Genomic DNA, 9681 nt, shown 5'->3' on the forward strand with positions numbered 1-9681 from the left:
TTGGTGTACACAGAACCACAGGCGCAAAAGATGTACAAATACATGGCTAAGCACAAGCTAAGATGTTGTTCGAACAAGTGGCACGCCCCTTTCACCTTCCTTTGGAAGGACAGAGCAGGCACAGCATTCATGTGGCAAGCAGCCAGAGAGTCCCAGAATTGGGCAAGCAATCGGGTTGAACCTTCAAGTTTTGTTTGTGCTGGCAGATGCTTCTATGTCATTGGAGTCGGATTTCCTGAACCACTGTCCCCGTCTCCAGACTCAGACCCTTCTCAGGGTCCCACGCTCATCTTCCCCTGTTCCCACTAAGACCTTCTCCTGAATCACCCAGCTCCAATTCTAAGCTCCTCCCTTTCCTTTCCTTCTCCAGATCCAACCTCCCGTTCCATGGCCCCTCCACATGGCTCATGACACAAAATGGACGTTGAAGGGAGAGTTCTGTTGTGCTCAGGTCCTGCTTCCAGGTTTCCCATATGCTTCTGGTTGGCCACTGTGAGACTAGACGGGCCATTGGCCTGATCTTCTTAAGCTTTTCTTAGTTTTTTCCCCCTTGTTTTGTTTTTTGCTTATCAGATTTCCCCCAGAAAGTGTAAACCTGGATTAAAATGCAGGTTGGTATTTTGATGGCAATGATATTGTGTGAGCACTGCAAAACTGATAAGTATGAGGAACAACTATTGGGATGCGGGTGGCACTGTGGGTTAAACCACAGAGCCTAGGACTTGCCGATCATGAAGGTCGGTGGTTCGAATCCCCGCGACGGGGTGAGCTCTCGTTGCTCGGTCCCTGCTCCTGCCAACCTAGCAATTCAAAAGCATGTCAAAGTGCAAGTAGATAAATAGGTACCGCTCCGGCAGGAAGGTAAACGGCATTTCCATGTGCTGCTCTGGTTCACCAGAAGCGGCTTAGTCATGCTGGCCACATGACCCAGAAGCTGTACGCTGGCTCCCTCGGCCAATAAAGTGAGATGAGCACCGCAACCCCAGAGTCGGTCATGACTGGACCTAATGGTCAGGGGTCCATTTACCTTTACCTTTATGAGGAGCAACTGAACCCACAATAAGGACCCTTCTGGAAATACAGTGGAACCTTGGTTCTCGGACGCCTTGGTACTCAAACATTTTGGCTCCCGAATGCTAAAAAGCTGGAAGTAAGTGTTCTGGTTTTCAAATGTTTTTTGGAAGCTGAACATCTGATGCAGATGTCAGCTATTGTTGCTGGGGCGCCTGCACCAATTGGAAGCCGTGCCTTGGTTGTCAAACATTTTGGAAGTTGAATGGACTTCCGGAATGGGTTACGTTTGAGAACCAAGGTACCATTGTACTCTTGGTTTTCCATCATTCTGCTGTCCTATCAAAAAGCTGATCAGTGGGACGCAGCTGCATAGTTTTACAGGTCGTAGCTCAAACATATAGAAAGAGCCCACTAGCTGACTGATGCCCATCACAAACTGTGTGCATCAGGAGCCTGATGGCTAGCTGCGTCCTTCCCCTGACAACTTCCTATAAATTCAGTAAGACAAGTATACGTAGACACTGTATCAGTGTTGCAAGGTACTGTGGTTATATCTTGAGAGGTTTATTCATAAGGACCATTTGCACATTAACATATATGTTGATAGATAAAGGTAAAGGTACCCTTGACCATTAGGTCCAGTCACAGACGACTCTGGGGTTGCATGCTCATCTCGCTCTATAGGCCGAGGGAGCCGGTGTTTGTCCGCAGACAGCTTCTGGGTCATGTGGCCAGCATGACTAAGCCGCTTCTGGCGAACCAGAGCAGCGCATGGAAATGCCGTTTACCTTTCCCGCTGGAGCGGTACCTATTTATCGACTTGCACTTTGATGTGCTTTCGAACTGCTAGGTTGGCAGGAGCAGGGACCGAGCAATGGGAGCTCACCCCGTCGTGGGGATTTGAACTGCCGACCTTCTGATTGGCAAGCCCTAGGCTCAGTGGTTTAGACCACAGCGCCACCTGCGTCCCTCTTATATGTTGATAGTGGGACTAATAAATGGATTTTTCATTATTTGATTACTATGTTTAGCTCATCTAACCTCTCTCACCACCCCCACCCCCTGTCCTCTTCTCCCACTTAAAACAACCACCACCTTTTGTCTCAAATCTAGTCTGTTATCTTCATAGAATTATAGACATGAAAGGGACTCAAGGGTCATCTAGCCCAATCCCCTGTGATTCAGCAATCTCAGCTAAGGCATCCATGACAGATGGCCTTCCAACCTTTGTTTTGATCTGTAATGGCTCAGTCAAAAATCACCACCCATGAGGCAAGGTGAGGTGATTGCCTCAGATGATAGGATCCATAGGGGCAGCAGATTCCAACGTAGATCTTTATCCCCTTTACTCATACCCTGTTCCTGATGTAGGTCTTCACTCACCCCTTCCCTGGCAGGGAGGGGAGTGCTATTTTGTGGTTTGTCTCAGGTGCCAAAAAGTTTTGGCACCTGTAAATCACCATGACGCAGGACATGAGAAATCTGAAGAGAAGGTATTTCAGCAATTGGGGGATATGAACATTGCTGAAAGTTTCAGGGGGCACACTTGCAACTTTGAGGGGAATTACTTTCTTTTACTTTTTGTTTTTTAAAAAATTGCTGTCACCCATTGAAATTAATGAAGGTGACTAAGTTAGGTTCATTATTTTCAATACTCTGAGCAAAAGTTGAATACTGCGCAATATATTTTTAGCCCCACCAAAATATCACAAAATAGACTGTGTATGTCCTCTAAGCCTTCCATAGCAAAGGAGCAGTTTGGCTTTCTTGCCATCATACATTAAACAAAATTATCCTGCTAGCATATTTCTTTCCCCAGTTGGATGGCATGATCTGCTAATGCTTCAATATTAAATGGAATGTAGTTTGTGAAGCCTGAACAGCAGCAGTTAGCCTTGAGAATTCAAATAACACAGCAGCAATGCCACTTTTTACCAGATTCATGCAAAAAGCTGTAAAAAGCTACAGCTTAATGTAATTTGCTGTTGGAACGCTAGATGGAAGCAGAGAAGGGAAAATGAGATCTTTTGTAAGCGCCACCCTTGGAAATGGCCTTCAGCTGCTTCTGGAAACAAAAGCCCAAATTTTCCCAGTATTTCCTCATCTTATTTAGCAGGTGGGAAAGTATTAATTAGATCTTTAAAATGAGGGGCTTGTTCCCCCACACTCCCCAAGTCGATTATAAAAAATGCATGGTGTTAGAAGTATACCGGCAAAAATAATCTCATTCTGTTAATGGTTACCATAAATTCAGCAAAAAGAATAATTACACAGCTCTGTCCAAGAACTTAATCATCAATCAAGTCTGCACTCCTGTACCCAATCACTTGGGAGTAAATTCCACTGAATCCAATGGGACTTACTTCTGAGTAGACTTTAAGATTACTTTCGAAGCAATAAAACTGCTGGCACATTTGCAAAGCTTAGAAGAGTTTCAAATTGGATGGGGGCCCACCTGTTGAGATTCCTGTGTTGCAGGAGGGACTAGATGACCCTCAGGGTCCCTTCCAACTCCACAATCCTATGAGTCAACTCTTAATTATTTCCTTGTATCTAGCTACCGTTGCCATCTTTTTAATTGGCTTTTTAGCCATGCCTTCAATAGCCATGTGATCTGCAACAAATTGCTTATCTCCATGCCAGCGAAAGCGTCACCTGCTAATTCCTGCATCTCATGCCTGTTAAAGACTCATGTTCAATTGCCACAGTTCAGGTTTTCCTTTGCTACAGGACTAGAAACTTAGACCAGGACCAGACAATATGTTTGCCATGCAATCGTTTATTCAGAGCTTGTTTTTTTACTTAGAAGCAGCAGCTGCAGGCAGTGATGGGTAATTTTAGATTCTGGACTTAATCGTCTAATGGCATAGCTGTCAACTTACAGATTTGAACATAAGGGACCAGCAGCCTTGAAAATAAGGGAACAACAGCCAAAATAAGGGACCTGCAACCCCACCTGTTCCAGGCACTCCAGTCTTCCTGTCCTCCTGCAGTCTGGTCAAACTCATGCTGGTAGCTTTGAGAACACTGTCCAACCAACTTTGTAACCAGAGGTTCAACTGAATATGCTCTGAATCTCATGCACCACAAGGCCTATGCAGCCTCAACTTAAGATGGCTCCCCGGCCTGGCTTTGCACTGCAAAGTTTGCAGCAGCACGTGCACCAAAATGGCGTCCAGCATTCGAAAACCCCCTCAGCTTGCATTAACTAGCCACACACAAGGCATGCAAGCTCCACCCCCCAGTCGTTCTTAGACTCCTTATTGGGTGAGCAACACAGCCAAGCAACACAGTTGGAGCCTCCCTCCTCCCTGGCCGGCAGGGAGGGAGGGAGGGAGGGAGAGGAGCTGCTTCCTTTGAAATTTAAGAGACATCATTTAAGGGACATCCGTCAATAAGGGACAGCAGCGGGACATGGCGCTGGAATAAGGGACTGTCCCTTCAAATAAGGGACAGTTGACAGCTATGGTCTAATGGAGATGCCATCCTCTTTACGTAGTAAACATGTGTTATTTCACTTTCTATGGAAGGTGGTCAGCCAGCCTTGCTGCATTTGGGGGCTTCCCTGGCAGCACTGCAAGGAAAGCTCCATGGACGATCAGCTACAATGGCCTCTTCTACACAACTGTTCTACCAGTAATAATAATACAGTCATACCTCCGTTTGCGAATGTGATCCATGCGGGAGGCACGTTCGCAACCTGCAGTGTTCGTAGCCTGAAGCATCGCATCTGCGCACATGTGTGATGTGATTCGGTGCTTCTGCACATGACGTCATTTTGTGTTTCTGCGCATGTGCAAGTGCTGAAACCTGGAAGTAACCTGTTCTGGTACTTCCAGGTTTGGCGCAGTCTGCAACCCGAAAACACACAACCCGCAGAGTTCATAACCCGAGGTATGACTGTAATAATAATAATAATAATAATAATAATAATAATAATAATAATAATAATTTGTTTATACCCCGCCCATCTGGCTGGGTTTCTCCAGCCACTCTGGGTGGCTTCCAACAAAGATTAAAAATACATTAAAACATCAGTCATTTAAAACTTCTCTAAACAGGGCTGCCTTCATATGTCTTCTAAAAGTCAGATAGTTGTTTATTTCCTTGACATCTGATGGGAGAACATTCCACAGGGCGGGTGCCACTACCGAGAAGGCCCTCTGCCTGGTTCCCTATAACGTGCCTTCTCGCAGTGAGGGAACCACCAGAAGGCCCTCGGCGCTGGATCTGTGTCCAAGTCAGTAAGTTGTGGACAGAGCTACCCCATACATTTAAAGCACCTCCAAATCATGTTTCAAACACATTACTTTCCCCAAAGAATCCTGGAAACTGTCATTTCCTCCTCACAAGAGCTACAGTCCCCAGTATCCTGAACAAACTACAGTTCCCAAGGTTCTTTGGGGGAAGTCATGTCGTGTGCTGAATGTATGGTGTGGGTCTGTGTAGATTCTCTAGTAGGAGAGAAAGTGGGTTGTTATCTTACAATAGCTAATGCTGGGAGTTGCTAGCAGGATAACACGTTCTCCTTTTCATTATGTAAGGAGTTCAATTATATATGCTCCCTGTCCAGGAATCAAGTATTCTTTGTGCCCTGGATGAACGTGCATCAGGTAGAACTGGAATGCTGCAATTCAATCTGCAAAGGTGAGTCATTATTATCATCATGAGAACCACACCTAACAATGCTCTTACACCAATGATGCAGAAGACAAACTGCAACTTTCTGCTTTCAAGTTGACCTTCAGTTGCATTAATTCATCATCTGTATGATACACACCAAACCTTGGAAGCACATATGAAATATACTCGGAGTCGAGAGTGGATTTCATGCTCTTTATTCAGCTCATAGTGGTGAGGAGGAATCAAAGTCCCCCCAAAGTATCTGCTTTATATACATTATTTACACAATGGGCTGCACGTGATTGGCTAATTCCGGAATTCTCCTGTAGGCCAATCAGGTTGTGGATTCACTTCCATCTAGAGCTGGATTGGGTGGCTCCTGCAGACCAATCATACTGCTGCATTGTTCTAGGACCAATCAGACTGCTGCATTCTGAATCCTATTGTTCTAGGATCAATCAGACTGCTGCATTTTGGATCCTATTCAACTCAGTACATAACACATAGGAAGCAGATTTCCCCCTCCAAAGAATTCTGGGCACTGCAGTTTTGTTAAGGGATACTGGGAATTGTAACTCTGTGAGGGTTAAACTACAGTGCCCAGAATTCTTTGAGGGAAAGAAGGTGCTTAAAATGTGCTTTAAAGGTACAGTGAATATGTAAACATCCACAAGATCAAGTTCTTTCTTCTGTTGAAGTTTCAACGGGAGCCGCCTCAGATGGATGAGAGAGAGAGCCAGGCTTTTTCTCAAAAAAAAAAAAAAAAAAAAGGTCAACAAGTTCCAGCACCTCTTTTTCTAGGAAAAAAGCGCTGGAGAGGCACACCTGCACTTTGGAAGAGAAGCACAGAGGCAGAGTAGCAACTCCATGGGAGAAATTCAGTTCGTTTCCCATTAAAGGCAAATCTATCATATTTGCACTTTCTAAAATAATGACAGCCAAAACATATCTGTCCTTCAAAATTCGCCCTTATCAAATTTTGCAGTACAGTTCCCCAACCGAACAATGTTTACAAAAACACATATATTAGGTAAAGGTGTACATAAACAATGAATATATGAGTTAAAAATAATGTGCCAAAATGCCTTGCGTTTGGAGAAATTGCATGCAAAAATGTGTACATGTGTCAAAATGGCGTACAAAAATGTGTTTTATCAGGAGAAATTTCATGGGGGATATGAAAAAGAAAATTTGCAAATTGCTGCAGAAATGTGGAGGAAATGTGAACATTGGGAATATGAGAGAAGCGGAACTGACAAATCCTTGCATCCATACCACTGACGCAGCTGAGAGCCTTTTGATCCCCATTGGATATACAGGCATAGACATACCGTATTTTTCGCCCTATAGGACACACTTTTTCCCCTCCCAAAATGAAGGGGAAATGTGTGTGCGTCCTATGGGGCGAATGCAAGCTTTCGCTGAAGCCTGGAGAGCGAGAGGGGTCGGTGCACACCGACCCCTCTCGCTCTCCAGGCTTCAGGAGAGCCCCAGCGCCAGCTCCACAAGGTCGGGGGACAGCGGGGAGGCGGAACGCCGCCATCCCGCTGTATCCCGATGTGGCTTGGAGGCTGACGGCAGTGAGACGCGTGCTTCTCCCCGCTGCCAGCCCCGCAAGCTCCGGGGACAGCGGGGAGGCGCAGCGCGTCTTCCCTCTGTTCCCAGACCTGGTCTGAAGGCGGGCGGCGGGGAGAAGAGCACTTCTCCCTGCTGCCGGCCCCACAAGCGCCTGGGGGGGGGGAATAAAATTTTTTTTCTTTATTTCCCCCCAAAAAAACTTGGTGCATCCTATGGGCCGGTGCGTCCTATGGGGCGAAAAATACAGTAATTGTAAAGGGGATAAATTTTAAAAATTGACAACCATTCAATATAGAAGCACAAAAACTGTACCATGTTTTCAGTTTTTGTGCTTCTGTATTGAATGGTTGTCATTTTTAAAAAATTCTCTTTAGCATTTAATGTTCCATTGTTAGGATATTTAGACTATAATAAGAGACCCAAGTACAGAACATTTTTTTTGCTTTTGTTTTAATGCCTAGAGCAGCAATAACTTTGGAGAAAGGAACTCCTAGATTAGCAAATGTCATCCAAGCATAGGCTTGGAGTGTCATTTTAGAAACACATTTAATTCAATATTATGCATTTATTATTTTCTGTGTGCACCCACACACCAATTTCTTCCACATTTCTGTTGAGCCCCCCCCCCCCTTTTTAAATGAAACGAAAAGCAAATGTTTTGGTAACTAGCATTTTAGGCTGATTCTCCAGCTGAATAAGGTTAAAGACTAAGACCTAAAAAAAACCCTCCCTCTCTCTTAAAATAGCAATAGCGCAACACCCGAGATTTTTAATAGCTGGTAGGAGTCAGCGGTCTGCATAACCTGCCTGACTGCTGCAGGCCCTTCCTCGTTACCAGCTAATGAGGCGCTTTCTCCACAGAGTGACCCCGTCTCTTGAGAGAGCGCAGCACTAACATAATGATTCAGAACACACTATTTTGATGACATCACTCTTCCCCCCCCTCCCGTCCATGCTTTAAATGCCTACTGCAAAATGGCAGCAGTTCAAGATCAAAAGCAAACGGCAGGCAGCAGAGAGGAGAGAAGACGTAGACCATTCACTGGCAAGTGCTATCATGCACTCAGACTAATTGACATTTGGGGCAGAGGGAAATCCAGCTTCAGTCACGAAGCGGTGAATGGAAAAGCACCTAATCCAATCACTGTCGTTGGATCTAAAATGCACGTTTCTTTTTAAATAGGAAGGGAATAGAGACAGCCATTCACCAAATGGTAGCTCGGTACGTAATAGCACTCAGAAAGGCCATCACCTTCTCCGTCCTGCCAAACTGCGAAACAAATCTTCCCATCTAATCAGAGAACCTGAGAAGAAAAAGGATTGGTATGATTACTAGGTAAGGGAAAGGGAAAGGACCCCTGGATGGTTAAGTCCAGTCAAAGGAGACTCTGGGGTTGCAGCGCTCATCTCGCTTTCAGGCCGAGGGAGCCTCCGTTTGTCCACAGACAGCTTTCTGGGTCATGTGGCCAGCATGACTAAACTGCTTCAGGCACAACTGGACACTGTGAGAGAAACCAGAGTGCATGGAGACGCCGTTTACCTTCCCACCACAGTGGTATCTATTTATCTACTTGCACTAGTGTGCTTTCGAACTGCTAGGTTGGCAGGAGCTGGGACAGAGCAACAGGAGGATTTGGAAGGATTCAAACCACCATGCACTATTTAATTTATCACTGTTATATGTTGACTGCCAGGGAGGGTGAGAGGAGCATGTGAGAGTTTATGCCTCAGGTGCCAACTAATTTGGCTGCATTGAGGTCTATGAACCTTGACCTGGAGGAGCACAGGGCAAAGGCAAAATACCTGGTCTGTTCCTGCCTGAATCTGAACCCTTAAAATGCATCTAAGTATTAATGTTGTTATTGTTCAAAAAAGAGAAGAATATAAGATGTATGTCTCTGACTTGTGACCCAAAACGCATTGGAGAGGATTCCCGCCCCCCTCAGAAAAAGAAAAGAATACCTATGTAATTTCTTTAAATTACAGTATTAAAAATAACGTCAAACTTCAGTTAATCAATCAATAGATTGATTCTGGCTGAATAAAAGCCAAGTTTATCCAGACTAAAAGCCCTGGAGCCCAGAGAGGAAAGAGATTGTTTTGCATTCAGACTAGCTTGCTGTCACGAGGGGAAAGGAGCTCGCCCTGAGAAATTTCACTGGCAGGTGCTGATTAATTATGACTCATCCTTCACAGCTGGATTGAAAGGCACTTAATATTACACCAGCCATACTGACTGACACCTTGCAAAAATGCAGAGCAGATTGAAAAAGATTGAAAGAGATACCTCTTGTGCACAGTACCTCTTGTACACAGGTTGCACCATTTTGGCTATGTAAGCATTGGTGCCTAGCTACCAAAAATAGAGGGAATAAAAGGCAGCTGGTGGCCTGCAGGCTGCGTTCAGCCTGAAGCTGTTTTATCTTACCTGCATCCCCATTACCCTACTAATTTGTATTTAAAAAC

Source organism: Podarcis liolepis (assembly GCF_965112155.1).
Source record: "Podarcis liolepis genome assembly, contig: HAP1_SCAFFOLD_36, whole genome shotgun sequence".
NCBI classification, from domain to species: domain Eukaryota; kingdom Metazoa; phylum Chordata; class Lepidosauria; order Squamata; family Lacertidae; genus Podarcis; species Podarcis liolepis.